The 21237-nt window shown below is 46.7% G+C and overlaps 1 long non-coding RNA gene across 1 annotated transcript; it reads left to right on the top strand.

Annotated features, from left to right (window-relative positions):
- The first annotated feature begins 7389 nt into the window (after positions 1-7389).
- Positions 7390-14224, top strand: LOC140460359 (uncharacterized). The gene is made up of 2 exons (XR_011954016.1): positions 7390-7532; positions 14049-14224. It is a non-coding gene; the product is annotated as an uncharacterized lncRNA (long non-coding RNA).
- Positions 14225-21237: the final 7013 nt, after the last annotated feature.

Below are 21237 nucleotides of genomic sequence, written 5' to 3' on the forward strand. Positions count from 1 at the left end.
CCTACAGAGTAAGATGTCGGTCTGTTGTCAGCTCTGCTGGATTTCTGCTGAAGCTTTGCCCCCCCCACTTTTTTTTGTCACATTCCGGAACAATAAAGCATTCAGCCAATCAAGCCCCAACCCACATCTCCCAGCCTGTCAACCATCCAGACACACAGTGTAATCATAGCAGGGAATCACACAAGAAAAATGAATCCAAATTTGAAACAAATAGGTGCTCGTGTTTAATGTTTGTTCATTCGGAAGTAAACCAGAAATGGGGGTCTCCTACGATTCTGAGACTGTCATACTTGAGGAATTCTCTCTCTCTTACATCTATCTATGAGAACCCAGCTATGATTTACAACAATATTTACACCAACCGAAATAGACAAAGATGTACAGGATGGAAATAGACATTTTCTCTCTCATGCGCACACACACACAAGTCCACGGGAGTGAATGTATATTTGCAGAGCTGAGCTGAAATGTCACTTTTTGTTATCAAAATTTAAGTTATATGGAGAAGGTGCCTTCCAGGGATTTCTGGGATTTGCATATTAATGAAACCTGCAACCCATTTGTAAAGATGAACGGCTTAACAATCCAGGTTTGTTCAATGTATCATTTCAGTGTCAGGACACTGTCATCGTTTTCTATAAATTCTATGTGTTATGATCTTATTCTCCACAATCACCTGATGAAGGAACAGCGCTCCAAAAGCTAGTGCTTCTAAATAAACCTATTATCCATAGTGCCCAGGGGTTAGATTACTTAGTGTGGAAACAGGCCCTTCGGCCCAACAAGTCCACACCGCCCCGCCAAAGCGTAACCCACCCATACCCCTACATCTATATCTACCCCTTACCTAACACTACGGGCAATTTAGCATGGCCAATTCACCTGACCTGCACATCTTTGGACTGTGGGAGGAAACCGGAGCATCCGGAGGAAACCCACGCAGACACGGGGAGAACGTGCAAACTCCACACATTCAGTCGCCTGAGGCGGGATATGAACCCGGGTCTCCGGCGCTATGAGGCAGCAGTGCTAACCACTTTGCCACCGTGCCGCCCACATGTGCAGGTTAGGTGTGATAGTCAGTGAGTAGAGCAAGAGGTGTAGGGGAATGGGTGTGAGTGGGTTACCCTTCGAGGGTTGGTTTGGACTCGTTGGGCTGAGTGGCCTGCTTCCACGCTGTGGGGATTCTGTGAAGGAAAGGGATTCCTGCAACTGTGCACCTCACCTCGCCCCGCCCCTTTTGTTTCGCCCCTTCACCCTCCCCCCTCCCCCACCCTCGACCCATTGATGGCGTCACAACGCGGAAGTGGTCCTGTCAGTTTGAGTGAAACTCCCTCTCTTTGGGCAACTCTTTGTCCTGGGAGGGGAGGGGGGAAATCTATTCACTTGTGGCAGTTGGAGTGAATCCAGGGAGGGAGCAGGCTTGCAACCTCAGGTATATGTCTTAATTACCCGGGTGAGGAGGGACGGAAGGATAGCGTGGGGCTGTTTTCCCCATCACACCAGAGCCTGAGAGGTGACATTATAGACTTTTATAAAATCATGAGGAGCATGGATAGGGTAAATAGACAAGATCTTTCCCTTGGGATGGGGGAGTCCCGAACTGGAAGGTCATAGGTTCAGGGTGACGGCAGTGGGGAGATGTAAAAGAGACCTCAGGGGCAACTTTTTCATGAAGAGGGTGATGCGCATGTGGAATGAGCTGCCAGAGGAAGTGGTGGGGGCTGGTACAATTCCTACAGTTAAAAGGCATCTGGATGGGCGGATGAATACAAAGGGTTCAGATGGAGAGGGGCCAAGTGGTGGCAAATCATAGAGATGTACAGCACGGAAACAGACCCTTCGATCTAACTCGTCCTTGCCGACCAGATAGCCAACACAATTTAGTCCCAGCACCCAGCCCATATAGGGGCTAAGTGATAACAAATGTGACTAGATTAATTTAGGAAATCTGGTCAGCTCGGACAGGTTGGGCCCAAGGGTCTGTGTCTGTGCTGTGTGACTCTAATAGTCTTCAGTGAAAGCAGAAGTGTGGCTGTGATAACTGGACTTTCAGAGGATGTTTTGCCCTGACTGGAAGCAGAAGAGTTTGACTGAAGTGTATCGGTATTAATGCCTTGACGTCTCATTTTGCTCCCACCTTCCTGGGGTCGTTAACCATTTTGTGTCTGGTTCTTCCTCAAGAAGCTGCATTGCAGGTTCACCCTAAATTGACACTTTTTTTTGCTTCCCAAAAGCAGACCTGCTCACTCTTAGCAATATCCCAGTGTTGTGAAAGATATTAGGTTTCAGGTGGAATTATCCAAAATTCAGAGAGATGTCAGTCTTGATGTTTTTTGCTCATCTGCCCCTGTAAGATCCTGAATCAGCACCTTCAGGAGAATTAGTTAGATTGGAGTGAGAACAGATGGGGAGAGAGAGTGGGATGGTGCTTTCAATTTTGTGGAGAAACAAGAATATTCCACAGAAGGTAGAATTGCTTGTTCTGAATTCTACCCTGCACTGACAGTGATGACTTTTGCAATCTCTTTTTAAACAGTGTATTTGAAGATTTGAAGATAGAAGTTTCAAAATCAACGCATGAAGTTCTTATGCCCGAAACGTTGACTCTCCTGCTATTCGGATGCTGCCTGACCTGTTGGCCATTTCCAGGACCACACATTTCAACACTGATCCTCCAGCGTCTGCAGTCCTCACATTGATGACAATGACTCAATCCATCGGGACCGGAAAGAATTTTCAACTATGAGTCTGTGAGAAGGAGCAAAGCGTTTTGGTTCCTGTTTGAGTATGTTTTCAGCATCAGTGGGACTGGATGAGAGACCCTACCATTTTAGCGCATTGAGTGTGGGGCATGTAGCAGCAGAAATTGACAGCAGGGAGGGGCTGGAAACGTATTTGTGTGCAGCTGAAGCTTCGGCCATGGAGAAACCCGAGGAATCCCGCCCCGTGGAGAAACGGTGCAAGTGCAGTGATGGCGGGAATAGCTTCCATTTCCCGTCTGCCCTGCAGATTCATCAGCACATCCACACAGGGGACAGGCCATTCTCCTGCCCTGAGTGCGGGAAGGGCTTTGCCCAGACCTCCGCCCTGCTGAGGCACCAGCGGACCCACACCGGGGAGAGGCCATTCCCCTGCCCAGAGTGCGGGAAGGCCTTCAGTAATTGTTCCGACCTGTTGAGGCACCAGCGGTCCCACTCGGGGGAAAGGCCCTTCAGCTGCCCCAACTGCGGAAAGAGATTTACCCAGGCCTCCCACCTGCTGAGACACCTGCGGGCCCACGCAGGGGAGAGGCCGTTCTCCTGCCCTGAGTGTGGGAAGAGATTTACCCAGGCCTCCAACCTGCTGACCCACCGGCGGTCCCACACAGGGGAGAGGCCCTTCAGCTGCCCCGAGTGTGGGAAGGCCTTCAGCAATTCCCCCAACCTGCTGAGGCACCAGCAGGTCCACACGGGGGAGAGGCCCTTCAGCTGCCCAGATTGTGGGAAGGCTTTCAGCGATTCCTCTTCCCTACTGACCCACCAGCGGACCCACAGTGGGGAGAGGCCCTTCAGCTGCCCCGAGTGCGGGAAGGCCTTCAACAATTCCTCTTCTCTGCTGACCCACCAGCGGATCCACACTGGGGAGAGGCCCTTCAGCTGCCCCGAATGTGGGAAGGCCTTCAGCAATTCCTCAAACCTACTGAAGCACCAGCGGATTCACACGGGGGAGAGGCCCTTCAGCTGCCCCGAGTGCAGGAAGGCCTTCAGCAATTCCTCCGCCCTGCTGACCCACTGGCGGGTCCACACGGGGGAGAGGCTGTTCAGCTGTCCCGAATGCGGGAAGGACTTCACCCGCTCCTCCCACCTCCAGAGGCACCAGCGCATTCACCTACCATCGCAGGGTGTTTGAAGGAGCAATGGCTGAGTGCCATTATTGACTGGACTATCGACCCTGTTCTTGGTGCTCCCGGGTTTGAATCCCACTGCAGCAGATGGCGCTATACAGGGTACAGGTTGAAATTGCCGAGTGAGGCAACACTTCCTCCGGGTTAAGGCTGTACCAAGGACCCAATTAGAAAGGGACATCTCAGTGCTGATCAATAGTAAAGAAAGTGGTGGGGCGAAATGTGTGCGCTTTGATTTTGAGCTGTTCAACAAGCAACTTTATCTCTGCCTTTTTGCTGAGGAGATCTGAAGTTGTAACAAAGTTGGGTCACAATAAAGGTTACCTGAACTTACTGCCGGGCTCAGACTCTCATTGAAAGCTTTGAGCGCCAAGGGGTTTTTGTTTTAAAGCTGCTCATTTCTTTCCGCCTCCTGCACTAAGCTTCCAATGTTGCGTATCAGATGGAGTCGTGAATGAGCAGCCAGTATCGTGAGAAACTGTCAATTTTTCAGGAGTGCAGAGAGTGTCATTTCATCGGCATTGTAAGATTTCTTGGCAGCATCAGGAGGTGTGGGCTGTGTTCGCAAGAAATTATGTGGAGGAGCCAATGTTGGACTGGGCTGGATAAAGTTAAAAATCACACAACACCAGTTTATAGTCCAACAGGTTTATTTGGAAAGCACTAGCTTTCGGAGCACTGCTCCTTCAGCAGGTAACTGTGGAGCAGAATCATAAGACACAGATTTTATCGCAAAAGATCACAGTGTCATGCAACTGATAGGATATATTGAACAAACCAAGATTGCTGTTAAGTCTTTCACCTTTTAGACTGAGTTGCAGGTTTCAGTTCATTAATCTGTAAATCCCAGAACTACTATTAATTCACGTTCTCGAGATGACTTAAGGTTTTTTATTTTAAAAAGTGACATCTCAGCCCAGACAATGCAATAAAGTGTGAGGTTCAAGTCTGACAGTATCCCAATCTTGAATCAGACTGGTTCTAGTTCCAAAGTAGGAATTTATAAAATATTACATGGATTGACTGCCTGCAGTTTGTGCACTTTTTGAGCAAAGTCGAATGTATCTGCAAACATAATTCTGCCAATATAAGTTTGCCCAAAAAGTGATGTGTGAATGCATGTATGTAAGTGTGTGTGTGCATGCTTGGTAAAATGAGAGTGTGATGGAGTATAAGCCTGTGAGAGTGTTGGGGATGTGGGTGTCTGAGAGAAAGCGTGTGTATGAGTGAGCTATTAAAAGTGAGGGCTTGCATTTTGCTAAAACAAGGAAGGGCAGGACGTGTACGGTTAATGGTAGGGCCCTGTGTTGTGCTGTAAAAGAGAGACATGATGGGGTTCAGGTACATAGTTCTTTGAAAGTTGCATCGCTGCTAGACAGGGTGGTCAAGAAGGCATTTAGCATACTTGTCTTCATTGTTCACACCATTGAGTAGAGGGATTGGGACATCCGGCGAGTCGGTGTGGACTTGTTGGGCCGAAGGGCCTGTTTCCACACTGGAAGTAATCTAATATAATCTAATCATGTTGAGGTTGTACAGGATGTTGGTGAAGCCACTTGTAGAGTACCGAGTATGGTTCTGGTGATCCTGTAAGAGGAAGAATTCTATTAGAGAGGGTCTGGTAAAGATTTACCAGGATGTTGCCAGGACTGGAGGGTTTGAGTTATAAGAAGAGGTTGGGACTTCATTCACTGGAGCACAGGAGGTTGAGGGGTGACATTATTGAGATTGATAAAATCATGAGGCGTGGAGGTAAGGTGAACACCAAAGCGCTCTTCCTTAGCGTAGGGGAGCTCAAGACTAGGGGGCATATTTCTTTAAAGTGAGAGGAGAGAGATTTAAAAGGAACCTGAGGGGCAACTTTTTGACAGAGGGTGGTTTGCATGTGGAGTTTGGATGAGTACATGCATAGAAAAGTTTAGAGGGATATGGGCCAAACACAGGCAAGTGGGACTAGTTTAGTTTGGGAATCCTGATCGGCATGGATGAATTGGACCGAAGGGTCTGTTTCTGTGCTGTATACCTCTCTGAACCAGAAGTGATCTCATTGAAACCAGTAGAATTCTGAAAGGGGCTTGACAGGATACATGCAGATAAAATGCTCCTTTGTCGGGGGGAGTCATAGGATCCCAATAACATGGAAGCAGGCCATTCAGCCCATCTATTTTACTCTGGCCCTCCGAAGAGTATCTCATCCATATCCATCCCCTTTCTCCGTATTTCCCATGGACAATCTATTCTAAGTTGCACATCCCTGGTCGCTATGGGTAATTCAGCACAGCCAATCCACCCTGACCTCTACACCCTAATCTGTAAATTACTTCCTCAAAAATGAAGTTTAAATGCAAAATTTTTCTCTAAGTAAAATGTCAGTCTGCCTCAACATTCGGACGCAGACAGGATTCACACCTATTGTTAGAAAAGCTCTGCATTTGAATGATATTCGTGAGAAGGTAATTAAAATCAAATTCTAGGATTAACATACCTTTCGAAACCCATTCAAAAGGTGAAAGATTTAATCTAAAATTGTTTGATGTATCACATCTCCATACCACTGGACTCCATTGGCTATAAACTCCGTGATCGTGATCTCATTCTCCACAACCACCAGATGAAGGAGCGGCGCTTCGAAAGCTAGTGCTTCCAAATAAGCCTGTTGGATTATAACCTGGTGTTGTGTGAATTTTAACTTTCTCCATGGTTGCTGGTTCCATCACCCCTTCAAGACCATTCCAAATCGTAATAACTTGCTTATTTTCTTAAAAATTAAACCATCTCACGGCCACTACAACCCCCTTTTTAAAAATGGCTACACTATTTCCAATACGGTCATGCTTCCTTAATGTTACCATGTACTTCTACTTATGAACAAGTCTCTTCAGATTTCAATGTATCTTTTTAAATATAAAAATGCCCCTTTACATGTAACTCACCCTTTAAATGTGTTATGTTCTTCTCAGCGCAATCTTGCTCCTCGATAATGTATATTTACCCCTTTAGATATCAGTATGTCTCTTAAAGGGGTACTTCTGCTTATAAATAGGGCAACGTCTCTTCGAAATGTAGATTCACTTAGATATAACTGCGTCACTTTACATATTAAGATATCCCTTTGAATGTGCCCACATCCCTTTTGAAATATAATTTTGTCCATTTAAATCTGTTTATTTGCAAAAATAGGCCGTTAAAATGTCCACGTCACTTTAAAATGCAGATTGCCCCCCCCTTTTAGATATGATGCTGTTCCGTTAGATGTCAGTGGCAGTGGCAGTGTACCCCCCTCCCCCACCTCCCTCCCCGGCCCCGCCCATCCCCCTGAGCTGACGTCACACGGGGGTGAAGGCGGTTGGGAGGAGAAGTCGCTCGAGCGGGGAAGGGGCGGCCGTTAGGAAAATGGCGCCGTGCGGCCCCGGGGCAGACACCCGTCACTGGGCACCGCCGCCTTCCTGGGGCAGCTGCTGTGTCACGGCCACACCGCCCGGCTGTACAGCAGGTAGGAGCCGGTGATCATTCTGGAGGCGGATGGGGTTAAGGGCCTGTTTGGGAACCCGTCGGCCGCCTGGGTGGTGGAGTTCTACTGGTCGTGGGGCGGCCCCTGTGTCAACTCTGGGGCCACCTGGAAGGTACTGGGCCCGGGAGGTGAAAGGTGAGGCAGGTTGGGGGGGGGGACGGAGGGGAAGGAATGTGGGGCCTGTCCTGTCATAGTGACATTTTACACTCACTTTCCATCTGATTTTACTGTGGCTTGTGCTGTTTACCCCCTCACTGTTTGTTTAATCCTTGTGCTGTTTGCCTTCACTGTTTGTTTAATCCTTGTGCTGTTTACCTCCTCACTGTTTGTTTAATCCTTGTGCTGTTTACCCCCTCACTGTTTGTTTAATCCTTGTGCTGTTTGCCTTCACTGTTTGTTTAATCCTTGTGCTGTTTACCCCCTCACTGTTTGTTTAATCCTTGTGCTGTTTACTCTTTGCTGTTACTTGTGCAATTGCTGAGGGTAGTGTGTAAATACTAGTGAAGGAGATTATGCACCAGCATGTCTATGTTCCTCAGTCATTGAAGGGGCAGGACTTGTTGAGAATGGTTAGTAACGTATGTGGTGCACTAAGCCTTGTTAACATGGATATAGTTTGTTATTTGGAAAAGTAGACTTTTTATTATTTAGAGTCATAGCGATGTACAGCACAGAAACAGACCCATTCGGTCCAACCTGTCCATGTCAACCAGATATCCTAACTTAATCTAGTCCCCTTTGCCAGCACTTGACTCATATCCCTCTAAACCCTTACTATTCATATACCCAGCCAGATAACTTTTAAATGCTGTAATTATATCAGCTTCCACTACTTCCTCTGGCAGCTCATTCCATATACGCACCACCCTCTGCGTGGAAACGTTGCCCCTCAGGTATCTTTGTGGTCTCACCCTAAACCTATGCCTTCTAGTTGTGAATCTCACCCCAACACTGAGGAAAAGACTTAAACATTGAGCAGCCACACAAATGCAAAAGCAATCAAATATCGAGCCACATGGGGGAGAAAAAAATTATGGCTGTACCCTTTTTGTTAGCCTATAGGCATTTGGAAACTTAAAATCTGTCAATAACACCAGCATTCCTACAGAGCATATTGAGGAAAAGACATAAAAACATTGAGCAGCCAGACAAATGCAAAAGCAATCAAATATTGAGCCACATGGAAAAAAATGGCTCTCCCCTTTTTGTTCTCCCATAGGAATTTGGACACTTAAGTTCTGTCAATAACACCAGCATTGCTACAGTGCATATTGTGTACACTCCTCAGTGTCAACAAGCAGGCACATGTTTGCCAGTGTCACCAAAACATTGGGCGTGTTCCTCGCTGTCAGCAGAATAGGGGTGAGTCCTACGTTTGATGGACAAATAAGGAGCACTGGAGGACCGGAGGGAGAATTGTCCTCCTGCCATTCGGAGCTCCCCTATTGGTGAATGTGGAAGCTGGACCATGAGGTTCTGAAGCTCCTGCTTCTCCTCTCTCTGAATGAAGATTGAGCTTGACCTCAGACTGCAACTCCTTTCCTCTGTCCAACATCTGAGAGTACGGCACTCTCTTTTCTCACCCCCATTTCCATTTACACTTCATTCTGAGGTTCAGTTGTTGACTTGGAGCAACTGAAAGGAATGGGAGTGAATCCAGCGAGGGGACAGACTCTGGAAAAGTTAGTCCAGGCCTTTGTTCTCAATTGGCAAAATAGACAGGCAGGAGACTGAAAGAATGTAGCAAGCCAGGCAGTATTAGGAGGTGGAGAAGTCGAGGTATCTGGTGTAACTCTTGTTCAGGACTGGGGGGTGGGTATAGGGAGAGCTGTGGAACAAGGGTGTGCTGGGGCAGGGTATTGAAGTGTGGATAGGTGGAGACAGGTAGAGGGTACAATAGACAATAGGTGCAGGAGTAGGCTATTCTGCCCTTCGAACCAGCACCACCATTCATTGTGATAATGGCTGATCATCCTCAATCAGTATCCTGTTGCTGCCTTATCCCCATAACCTGGTACGACCTGGTTGGTGAATGGGAGGAAGGAATCTAGTTGGCAGGGAAGAGTGGAAGGGGCTGGGAAGTGAGTTGGGGGATGGGATGGGAGATTATTTGAAATTGGAGAACTCAGTGTTGAGTCCTCCAGGCTGTTGACTGCTCAGACAGAAGATGAGGTTTTGTTCCTCCAATTTGTGGTTTGGTTTGTTGTGGTAATGGAGGAAGCCAAAGATAGTCATGTCAGAAGGGGAGTGGGAAGGGGCATTGAAATGGGTGGAGACTGGGAAGTCCGCTCAGCCTCTGCGATGCTCAGCAAACCGTTCCCCGAGTTTACACTCTGTTTTCCCGATGTAGAGAAGACCACAATTGGCAAAGCACAGCAGGTCAAGCAGCAGTAGGACAGTCGAAGTTTTGGGCATGAGCCCTTCATCAGGAATGATGTGTGGATGTTCAGAGGGGTATTAGTGTCCTTCTGTGCCAGTTGTCAGACAGGTGCAGCAGGTACTGAGCAAGGCAAGTGGTGTATTAGCAAGAGGAATTCTGATCGGAAGCGGGAATGTCTTCCTACAGTTAGGGGGTCATTGAATATATTCAAGGCTGAGTTCATCTGATTTTTATGTGAATGTTTATGGGGAAGGCAAGAAAATGGTTTTAAGACCAGTATAGAACCGAGTTACAGAGCCATACGGCACAGAAACAGACCCTTCAGTCCAACTAGTCCATGCTGACTATGTTCTCAAACTAAACCAGTCCCACCTGCCAGTATTTTGGCCCATATCCCTCCAATCCTTTCCTATTCATGAACTTATCCAAATGTCTTTTAAACGTTGTTACTGTACCTGCATCCACCACTTCCTCTAGACATTTAGTCTGCATGTTAACCACTCTGTATAAAAAAAATTGTGGCCTTCAAGTCTTTTTAAAATCTCTTTCTCCTGTCACCATCAAAATTTGCTCCCTAATCTTGAAACCCCAACCCTAGGGGAAGGATACCCGTCGTTCACCTCATCTCTCCCCTCATGATTTTGTAAACCCTGATAAGGTCACCTCTCCACCTCCTATGTGCCAGTGAAAAAGTCTCAGCCCATCCACCTAGATGCAGGTAGATCCATATCCAGTCATGATCTGTTCAACGCTGGTCCCAATTCTCTCTCTCGGTGAATTGGCCATTCTCTCTAACGAAACCAGCTACTCAGTCACTGCTCCATCTGATACACAACATTGGAAACTTAGTGCAGGAGGCTGCAAGAAATGAGCAGCTTTAAAACAAAAACCGCTTGGAGCTCTCAGCTTTCAATGAGAGCCTGAATCCGGCAGAACGTTCAGGTTACCTTTATTACGTCCCAACATTGTTACAGCTTCAGATCCCCCCAGCAAAAAGGCAGAGAAAGAGTAGCTGTTTGTTAGACAGCTCAACAACAGGGGGAGGAGCAAGGGGCGGAGCAAGGCCAACAGCAGGCCCCCGCACTACGCCTGCGTTACCTTGCACAGTTTACAAAAATCCCTTCCCGTTCAGAGACTCCCCACACTGTGGGAACAGGCTACTCAGCCCAAAGACTACACACCGATCCTCCGAAGGGTAAACCCACCCACACAATTCCCCTACCCCTATTGCTTAACATTTACCCCTGACTAATGCACCTACCCTGCACATCCCTGTGCGCAATATCCCAACCCAATCTAGTCCCACCTGCCAGCTCGGGGCCCATATCCCTCCAGTTGCCTTTTAAATGTTGTAATTGTACCAGCCTCCACCACTTCCTCTGGCAGCTCATTCCATACACGTACCACCCTCTAAGTGAAAAGGTTGCCTCTTAGGTCTCTTTCATATCTTTCCCCTCTCACTGTAAACCTATGCCCTCTAGTTCTGGACTTTCCCACCCCAGGGAAAAGACTTTTTCTATCTATCCTATCCATGCCCCTCATGATTTTATAAACCTCTATAAGGGTACCCCTCAGCCTCTGACGCTCCAGGGAAAACAGCCCCAGCCTGTTCTGTCTCTCCCTATAGCTCAAATCTTCCAGTCTTGGCAACATCCTTGTAAATCTTTTCTGAACCCTTAAGTTTCACAACATCTTTCTGATAGGAAGGAAACCAGAATTGTACTATTCCAACTGTACAGCAGTAACATGACCTCCCAACTCCTGTACTCAATATTCTGACCAATAAAGGAAAGCATACAAAACACCATCTTCACTATCCTGTCAACCTGCAACTCCACTTTCAAGGAGCTATGAACTTGCACTCCAAGGTCTCTTTGTTCAGCAACACCCCCTAGGACCTTACCATTAAGTGTATAAGTCCTGCTAAGATTTGCTTTCCCAAAATGCAGCACCTCACATTTATCTAAATTAAATTCCATTTGCCACTTCTCAGCCCATTGGCCCATCTGATCAAGATCCCATTGTAATCTGAGGTAACCTCCTTCGCTGTCCACTACACCTCCAATTTTGGTGTCATCAGCAAACTTGCTTACTATTCCACTTATGCTCACATCCAAAAAGTAGTGGACCTATTATCTATTTTCAAAGTGGAATTTACAATATATTACATGTATTGACTGCCTGCAGATTGTGCAGTCTTTCAGCAAAGTAGAATGTTTAGGGTGTAGGTTTGCTCACTGAGCTGTAGGTTTGATATCCAGACGTTTCATTACCTGGCTAGGGAACATCAGTGGTGACCTCCAAGTGAAGCGAAGCTGTTGTCTCCTACTTTCTACTTATGTTTGTCCTGGATGGGGTTCCTAAGATTTGTGGTGATATCAAAGTTACGAAGAGAGATACATAATTTATTTAACCAAATACAATGGCAGTGCAGAGAATTTCAGAAAAGTGCAATAAATATTTATTTTTTACCCCTTATTCAACTCATTCAAGAATTTCAAATTGAATCTGAGCTAACTTGAGAGCAAATGGCAACATTTGTTTGTTAATAGACTCACCATAGATAAAAGTGATCTTTCATAATTTAAGTCATAATGTTTAATCCCAAACGGAGCAATTAAGTGCAAAGTTACTTTCACCATTTAATAAAACACTGCAAATTTTATTTCAGATGAAAATACATTCATTTTATAATTTAGATAAGATCTTTACAAAGGAAATATACTAAACAAAATAGCTTTCCTGGGTATCAATATTGACAACAGTTATGCAGCTATTATTTGGCAATTGACCAACTAATTGAAATAATTTCAGAATAAATGAGCTACTTCATTATTATACATGGAGATATTGCATATCTTGGCTCTCACCCAAGTATTCTCGGAGCTCAAAGCTTTCAATGAGAGTTGAGCCAGGGGGTAAATTCAGGTAACTTTTATTGAGATCCAACTTTGTTACAGCTTCAAACCCCCTCAGCAAAAAGGCAGAGAAAAAGTAGCAGCTTTTTAAACAGCTCACGGTCAAAGCGCACACGCTACCCCATCACCCCCCAACCCACCTCACTTCTTTACTTTTGGTCACCACCAAGTTGTCTCTTTGTAATTGGATCCTTGGTACAGCCTTAACCCAGAGGAAGTGTTGCCTCACTCAGCAATTTCAACCCATCCCTGTATCGCACCATCTGCACTGGGATTCAAACCCGGGAGCCCCCGGAACTGGGTTGATAGTCCAGTTGATACTGCCACTCAGCCATCGCGCCTTCAATCCCCCTGCGATGGTAAATGAACTCGCTGGTGCCTCCGGAGATTGGTAGAGCTGGTGAAGCCCTTCCCGCACAGGGGGCAGCTGAAGGGCCTTTCTCCTGTGTGGATCCGCTGGTGGGTCAGCAGGTTGGAGGCCTGGGTAAATCTCTTCCCGCACTCGGGACACATGAAGGGCCTCTTCCCCCATGTGGACCCGCTGGTGTCTCAGCAGGGTGGAGGAATAGCTGAAGGGCGTCTCCCCAGTGTGGATCCACTGGTGGGTTAGCAGGGTGGAGGAAGTGCTGAAGCCCTTCCCGCAGACGGGACAGGGGAACGGGCTCTCCCCAGTGTGACTGCACCTCCAGGACATATGGGACACGGAAGCTTTTCCCACAGTCGCCACACTTCCACCGTTTCTCCACTGGGCTGGATTCCTCGGGTTTCTCCATGGCTGAAGCTTCAGTTACACACAAATGCGTGTGGAGCCCCTCCCCACCGTGAATTCCTCTTTCCAGGCCGTATAACTGTTTCAGGCTCCACACACACTGCGCTGTAACAGTAGGGTCTCTCATCCAGTCCCACTGATGCTGAAAATGTACTCAAACAGGAACCAAAACGCTTTGCTCCTTCTCACAGAATCATAGTTGAAAACCGTTGCGGTCCCGATGGATTGAGTGACTGTTAGACGTTGACGTCAAAGTGAGGACTGCAGACGCTGGAGAGTCAGTGTTGAAAAGTGTGGCGCTGAAAAAGCACAACAGGTCAGGCAGCATCAGAGGAGCAGGAAAGTCAATGTTTCGGGCATAAGCCCTTCCTCTGTTGATTTTGAAGCTTCAGTCTTCAGATCTTCAAATACACTGTTAAAAACAGATTACAAAAGTCATCACTATCAGTGCAGGGTAGAAATTCAGAACAAGCAATTCTACTTTGTGGAATATTCTTTTCTTTTGTTGTTCTACAAAATTGAAAGCACCATCCCACTCTCCCTTCCCCTCTGTTCTCACTCCGCTCTAACTAATTCCCCTGCAGGTGCTGATTCAGGATCTTACAGGGGCAGAAAAGCAAAAACATCAAGACTGACATCTCTCTGAATTTTGGATACCTCCACCTGAAAGTTAATATCTTTCACAACACTGGGATACTGCTGAGAGTGAGCAAGTCTGATTTTTGTGAAGCAAAATAAAAGTGTGTCAATTCAGGGTGAACCTGCAATGCAGCTTTTTGAGGAAGAACCAGACACAAAATGGTTAACGACCCCGGGAAGGTGGGAGCAAAATGAGACATCAAGGCATTAACACCAATACACTTCAGTCAAACTCTTCTGCTTCCCAGTCAGGGCAAAACATGCTCTGGAAGTCCAGTCTTCACAACCACACTTCTGCTTTCACTGAAGACAATTAGAGTCACACAGCACGGAAACAGACCCATTGGCCCAACCTGCCCAGATTTCCTAAATTAATCTAGTCACATTTGCCATCACTTGGCCCCTATATGGGCCGGATGCTGGCAGCTGGGACTAAATTGGGTTGGCTATCTTGTCAGCAAGGACGAGTTGGACCGAAGGGTTTGTTTCTGTGCTGTACATCTCTATGACTCCAGTTTACCATCACTTGGCCTTGACCCATCTGAACCCTTCAAATTCAGATGCCCATCCAGGAGCCTATTAACTTGTCATCACATCAGCACCCATCACTTCCTCTGGCAGCTCATGCCATCGCTCAAGCGACACCACATTGAAAGCGTCTGGTCTGGTGCACCAGATGACATCAGAATAATCTCAGATCGTTCCAGATTGCATCGATACTCAGTCAGTGGCTTTCCTGATCAGGATGTTGTATGTGATCAAGAAGGTCAGTGGGTAGGCAATCCCCAACCTCTTAGTTCAAGTATCTCTATGAGAATTCCCTTGCTGGAGGGTCCCTTGGAGACACTTCAACTGGACTTCATTGAGTTGTAGAAATGTCAGTGCTATAAATATGTTTTGCTTATTGTTGATGTCTTTTCTAAGTGGATTGAAGCCTACCCTCCTCCTAACGCTACTGCTGAGACTGTGGTGAAGATTTTGTTTAAGGAAATAATTCCCCGCTTCAGTATACCTGCGTGCATTAGCTCGGACAATGGACCACACTTTGTAGGTAATATTAACAGAGAACTCTGCCAGCTTTGTATTTGTCGGCAACTGCATGGTGCTTATCATCCTCAGGCGGCCGGCCTTGTTCAATGTTTTAACCAGACTCAAGACTAAACTTGTCAAATTAATGGTGAAGTCTGGCCTGTCCTGGTTATGCTAATCCCTGTGGCTTTATTCCAGATGCAATCCGTGTCTGCGGGCAAGACACGACTGTCTCCAGCTGAGAGTCTCTCTGGTCACCCTCTCCGTACCCCTTGGAACGATTCGGCTCCCTTCTCAGTCCACTTCCACCACGTGACCAAAGCAATCATTGGTTATGTTCTTGCTCTAACTAGTGTTATGCGTGCCTTTTACTCCCAGGAGCGTGCGGCCTACAGTGATGTTCCCTCCCTTTCAGCCTCATCACAGGTAGAGCCTGGTTCGTTGGTGCTTCTCAAGAACTGGACTCGCAAAGGTCTCCAACCTCGTTGGGATGGCCCCTTCTAGATTTTACTTCCCACCCCTACAGCGGTCAAAGTCGCTGGGCGCTCAGCTTGGGTCCAACTGCACCATTGTAAATTGATTGACCACACCAATCAAAAGAGGGGAAGAGGAGGAGAGAATACTGGAATCCCAACAAAAGGAGTGGAACCTGTCCAGTTTGGTTTTTGAATTTTGCTGTTGTTCTAATGTTAATCTTATTACAGATACTTGAAGTAAGAGGAGGGACATGTGGGGGATCGCTTATCTCCTCACCTTTCTGATCACGTACAACATCCTGATGGGGAAAGCCACTAAGTATGGATGCGACCAGGAATAATCAGATTATCCACCACCCATGCTGAGGAGATGTCGTCCAGTGCACCGGACCAGACGCCTTTGATGTATGGAACATGATGAACATAGAACATAGAACATAGAACATAGAAGAATACAGCGCAGTACAGGCCCTTCAGCCCTCGATGTTGCGCCGATCAAAGCCCACCTAACCTACACTAACCCACTATCCTCCATATACCTATCCAATGCCTGCTTAAATACCCATAAAGAGGGAGAGTCCACTACTGCTACTGGCAGGGCATTCCATGAACTTACGACTCGCTGAGTGAAGAACCTACCCCTAACATCAGTCCTATATCTACCCCCCTTTATTTAAAGCTATGCCCCCTTGTAATAGCTGACTCCATACGTGGAAAAAGGTTCTCACTGTCAACCCTATCTAACCCCCTAATCATCTTGTACACCTCTATCAAATCACCCCTAAACCTTCTTTTCTCCAATGAAAACAACCCCAAGTGCCTCAGCCTTTCCTCATAGGATTTTCCTACCATACCAGGCAACATCCTGGTAAACTTCCTCTGCACCCGTTCCAGTGCCTCCACATCCTTCCTATAGTATGGCGACCAAAACTGCACACAATATTCCAGATGCGGCCGCACCAGAGTCTTATACAACTGCAGCATGACCTCAGGACTCCGGAACTCAATTCCTCTACCAATAAAAGCCAGTACGCCATATGCCTTCTTCACTGCACTATTTACCTGGGTGGCAACTTTCAGAGATCTGTGTACATGGACACCAAGATCCCTCTGCTCTTCCACACTACCAAGTAGTCTACCATTAGCCCAGTAATCCATCTTTTTATTACTCTTACCAAAGTGAATCACTTCACACTTAGCTACATTGAACTCCATTTGCCACCTTTCTGCCCAGCTCTGCAGCTTCTCTATATCCTGCTGTAACCTGCCATATCCTTCCTCACTGTCTACAACTCCTCCGACTTTCGTATCATCCGCAAACTTGCTCACCCAACCTTCTAACCCTTCCTCCAGGTCATTTATAAAAATGACAAACACCAATGGTCCCAAAACAGATCCTTGCGGAACACCGCTAGTGACGGCACTCCAAGATGAACCTTTGCCATCAACTACTACCCTCTGTCTTCTTCCAGAGAGCCAATTCCTAATCCAAACCTCCAACTCACCCTCAATGCCATATCTCTGTATTTTCTGCAGTAGCCTACCATGGGGGACCTTATCAAACGCCTTACTAAAATCCATATATACCACATCTACCGCTTTCCCCTCATCTACCTCCTTAGTCACCTTCTCAAAGAATTCAATAAGGTTTGTGAGGCACGACCTGCCCTTCACAAAACCATGCTGACTATCCTTGATCACATCATTCTTATCCAGATGTGCATAAATCCTATCCCTTACAATTCTCTCTAAGACTTTGCCCACAACAGAAGTGAGACTCACTGGCCTATAGTTACTAGGATTATCCCTACTCCCCTTCTTGAACAAGGGAACCACGTTTGCTAGCCTCCAGTCCTCTGGCACTACTCCTGTCGACAAAGAGGACACAAAAATCAAGGCCAATGGCTCTGCAATCTCCTCCCTTGCTTCCCAGAGAATCCTAGGATAAATGCCATCAGGCCCAGGGGACTTATCTATTTTCACCCTTGCCAGAATTTCCAACACCTCTTCTCTACATATCTCAAAGCCATCCATTCTACTTATTCGTGCCTCAGTATTCATATCGACAACAATGTCCTGTTCCTGAGTGAACACTGACGAAAAGTATTCATTCAGCGCCTCCCCAATCTCTTCAGCCTCCACACGCAACTTCCCATTACTATCCTTGATTGGACCTATTCCTTCCCTAGTCATTCTTTTATTCCTAACATACCTATAGAAAGCCTTAGGGTTTTCCCTAATCCTACCAACTAAGGACCTTTCATGTCCCCTCCTTGCTGCTCTTAGCTCTCTCTTCAGGTCCTTCCGGGCTACCTTATAACTCTCAATTGCCCCTATTGAACCTTCACGCCTCATCTTTACAAAGGCCGCCCTCTTCCATTTAACAAGGGATTCCAACTCCTTATTAAACCACGGCTCCCTCACACGACCCTTTCCTCCCTGCCTAAGATTGATCATTGCAATGGACTCTTCCATCAGAAAGACCAGATGGTCCATCTGGACAGTAGAAATCAGTGGGAGTTACCATGTCGTTACCGAACATGTCTTTTTGATTTTACCTGCAGACGCAAGCCTGGTGAGGATAAAAATGATCAACCCTGTTAGTATGGTAAATATTTTAAGGGCGGCCAGGAACTCCATTCCTTTTTGCAGGACGGGCTGACTCGAGAAAAGGGAAGCCTGATCGGGGAAACTCCTCAATCCACAAACAACTTATTTATACAGGCCCACAGAATGCTCTTCACCCCAGAGGCAGTAGTATGTTACTTCTCTCTATCGGGAGATGACTTACTTGCCCCGTCCCCAGTCCCGATTCCAATCTTTTCATCAGAATTCCTACTGCCGACCCTGCGAAGAGAAATATCACTTTCCAATACCTCCAGTCTGTGTATACAAACAGCTGGTGTAACACTGGCTGGGGTACAGCAGGCCTTATGCGGCACATGGACCTGGAATGGAACCCTTCCCTTGCGCATTTATAGGCCTTTTCTCTTTTCAGAATCTGATACTGTCACCAAGACCATGTACAATCAAGCTAAGGGAGATCCCAATGGGAACAGCATTCTGAGGACCATTGTCTCCCATACAGTGCGAGTGCTCGAGTCACTTGGCCCATTTTTTACAGCGCTCAAGCAACTCCTCTTGCAAAACGTCGACCCTTTACTCTTGTAGACCTGACTAGACCCCCTGCTGTAACATTTCAGTAACCTATTTTGACAAACTCTCCCTAATATACACCAAACCAGACTATTATTTCTTCAGCTAAGGTAAAGCTACCAATTTCCTTTTCCTTGATGGCAAAGATGTCCCTTATAAGGTCACTATCGGAGCCCTTGTTCCCACAACAGTACCATGTCCTGGGCAGTGGACAAGTCGATGGAACCTCCATCAGAGGAGGATGCATCGATCGGTCTCAGCCAACCTTGCTCCAACTGGAAGGATCCCAAGGGACTGGGTGACAATACAGGACACCCGATAGGCTGGGGAATCCAGAGTACCCTGAGGTTGGAAGGATCAGAATTGGTATGCCTTAGATTATATACTTGCCCAGGAGGGTGAGGTCTGCACGATTGTCCAAGATAAATGCACTATGGGCATTCCCGATCTCACTGGCAATATTACTGAGATACAAGAAGAGATCCAGGTATTCCTTGACAGAATGACTGAAGGGACCAGTTGGACAAACTGCAGATCGGGCTAATGGTACAATTGGCTTATCAATTCAGCTATGTCTGTTTGTCGGTATTGGTATTCTTAGGTATTTAATTGCTAGGCTTATGAGGTCCCTTAGTGATATAGCTTTGCCCCAGAAGATGCTGCTTTTGCGATCTGATGGCTCACCCACACGGGTCAATGGCGATGATAAATATGACCAGATGAGCTGCGAAGATGGTGGTACCGCTCTGCAGGATGTTGATGGCTGGACCACCTTGAAGGGATTCGTTTGGACTAGCCTTCTCTTTCAGTGATCGCGGTGTAATCAAAGGGAGGAATGAGGGTGTGGGCATCTGGGTGATAAAGTCTAGAGCCTTAAAACTTCTCTTTAAACATTCAGACTAAAATGTAATGCTGAATTATTGAATACATTTACTGCACTAGAAAATAAACAGACAGGAAGGCTCAGAAAGAGGAGAGAACTTAAAGTTAGGGACACCTGGGCTCACCAAGTGATAACAGGATGCTGTGAGGCAATTACGAACGTTTGCCTCAGCATCGGTGAATCCGTGTGAACAGGACACCAAGTGATAACATTCACAGCCATTCCCTTGTGAGACTATTTTAGTGCTGAGGCTGTTGGATCCCGTAGAAAATTAACTCTTGGTGCTTATCTGCTATGGATTGAATTGAATTGCATTTTGGGACTTTATGATGAGAGATTTTTATTCCAGGCTTCTAAAAGAGTATGATCTCCAGGACAAACCAAGAGAGAGGCTTTACAGGTCTGAGTTCTCAAAGGATTCCCTGGGCCACCTCAAATCTCCACTTTAACATGGGAGGTAGGACAAAATGGCTTCTGCTTGGTTAACTCAGTCAGAACTCAGTCAGGCATATACTCATGACTCAGAACAAACAAGAAACCACAGACTGATGTAAATCTGGTGAAAAAAACAGTGTGGAAACGGGCCCTTCAGCCCAACCAGTCCACAATGACCCGCTGAAGAGTAGTCCACCCAGACCCATCTCCCTCTAACTAATGCACCTAACATTATGGGCAGTTTAGCATGGCCAATTCACCAAACCTGTACATCTTTGGATTGTGGGAGGAAACCCACACAGACATGGGGAGAATGTGCAAACTCCATACAGACAGCCACCCAAGGCTGGAATCGAACCTGGGGCTGTGAGGCAGCAGTGCTAACCACTGGGCCACTGATGAGTACACCTAGAGTGCCAGAAGAATCTGCCGACTTTTACAGAGTTTGGATAGAACTTATATACATTGTTTAGAGTCAGACATTGAGCATGATCACATAGTAACAACCAATCAGATCCCGCAAGGTCCTTGTGCATTTTTGACTTAGCCTAGGGTGGCACAGTGGCTCAGTGGTTAGTACTTCTGCCTCACAGCACCCGGGTCCCAGGTTCGATTCCAGCCTTGGGTGACCGTCTGTGTGGAGTTTGCACATTCTCCACGTGTCTACGTGGGTTTCCTCCCACAGTCCAAAGATGTGCATGTTAGGTGAATTGGCTGTGCTAAATTGCCCATAGTGTTAGGTGCATTAGTCAGAGGGAAAATGGTTCTGGGTGGGTTACTCTTTGGAGTGTCAGTGTGGACAGGTTGGGCTGAAGGGCCTGTTTCCACACTATTGGGAATCTAGTCTAATCTAATCCTTCTGGGCTGATCACAGTCTACTGACCCGGCTGTATCAAAGAATAAACTATTGCTTGTGTGATTGACAAAAGAGTCACTTCCAGGTGTGTTTATTGACCAATCCCAGAAATCCGAAGATCCGGATAGCAGTCCAGATAAGAACAACCAGATAGGAAATGGTTAATGTCCCCAGAATGTGGGGAGCAAAATAAGACATCAAGGCATTAACACCAACACTAGGGAGAACCTGAACATACAGATGTGACAAACATTAAGTGCAAGCCAGAATCACAGATGTACAGCACAGAAACAGTCCCT

This window comes from Chiloscyllium punctatum, chromosome 36, assembly GCF_047496795.1.
Source record: "Chiloscyllium punctatum isolate Juve2018m chromosome 36, sChiPun1.3, whole genome shotgun sequence".
Classification (NCBI taxonomy): Eukaryota; Metazoa; Chordata; class Chondrichthyes; order Orectolobiformes; family Hemiscylliidae; genus Chiloscyllium; species Chiloscyllium punctatum.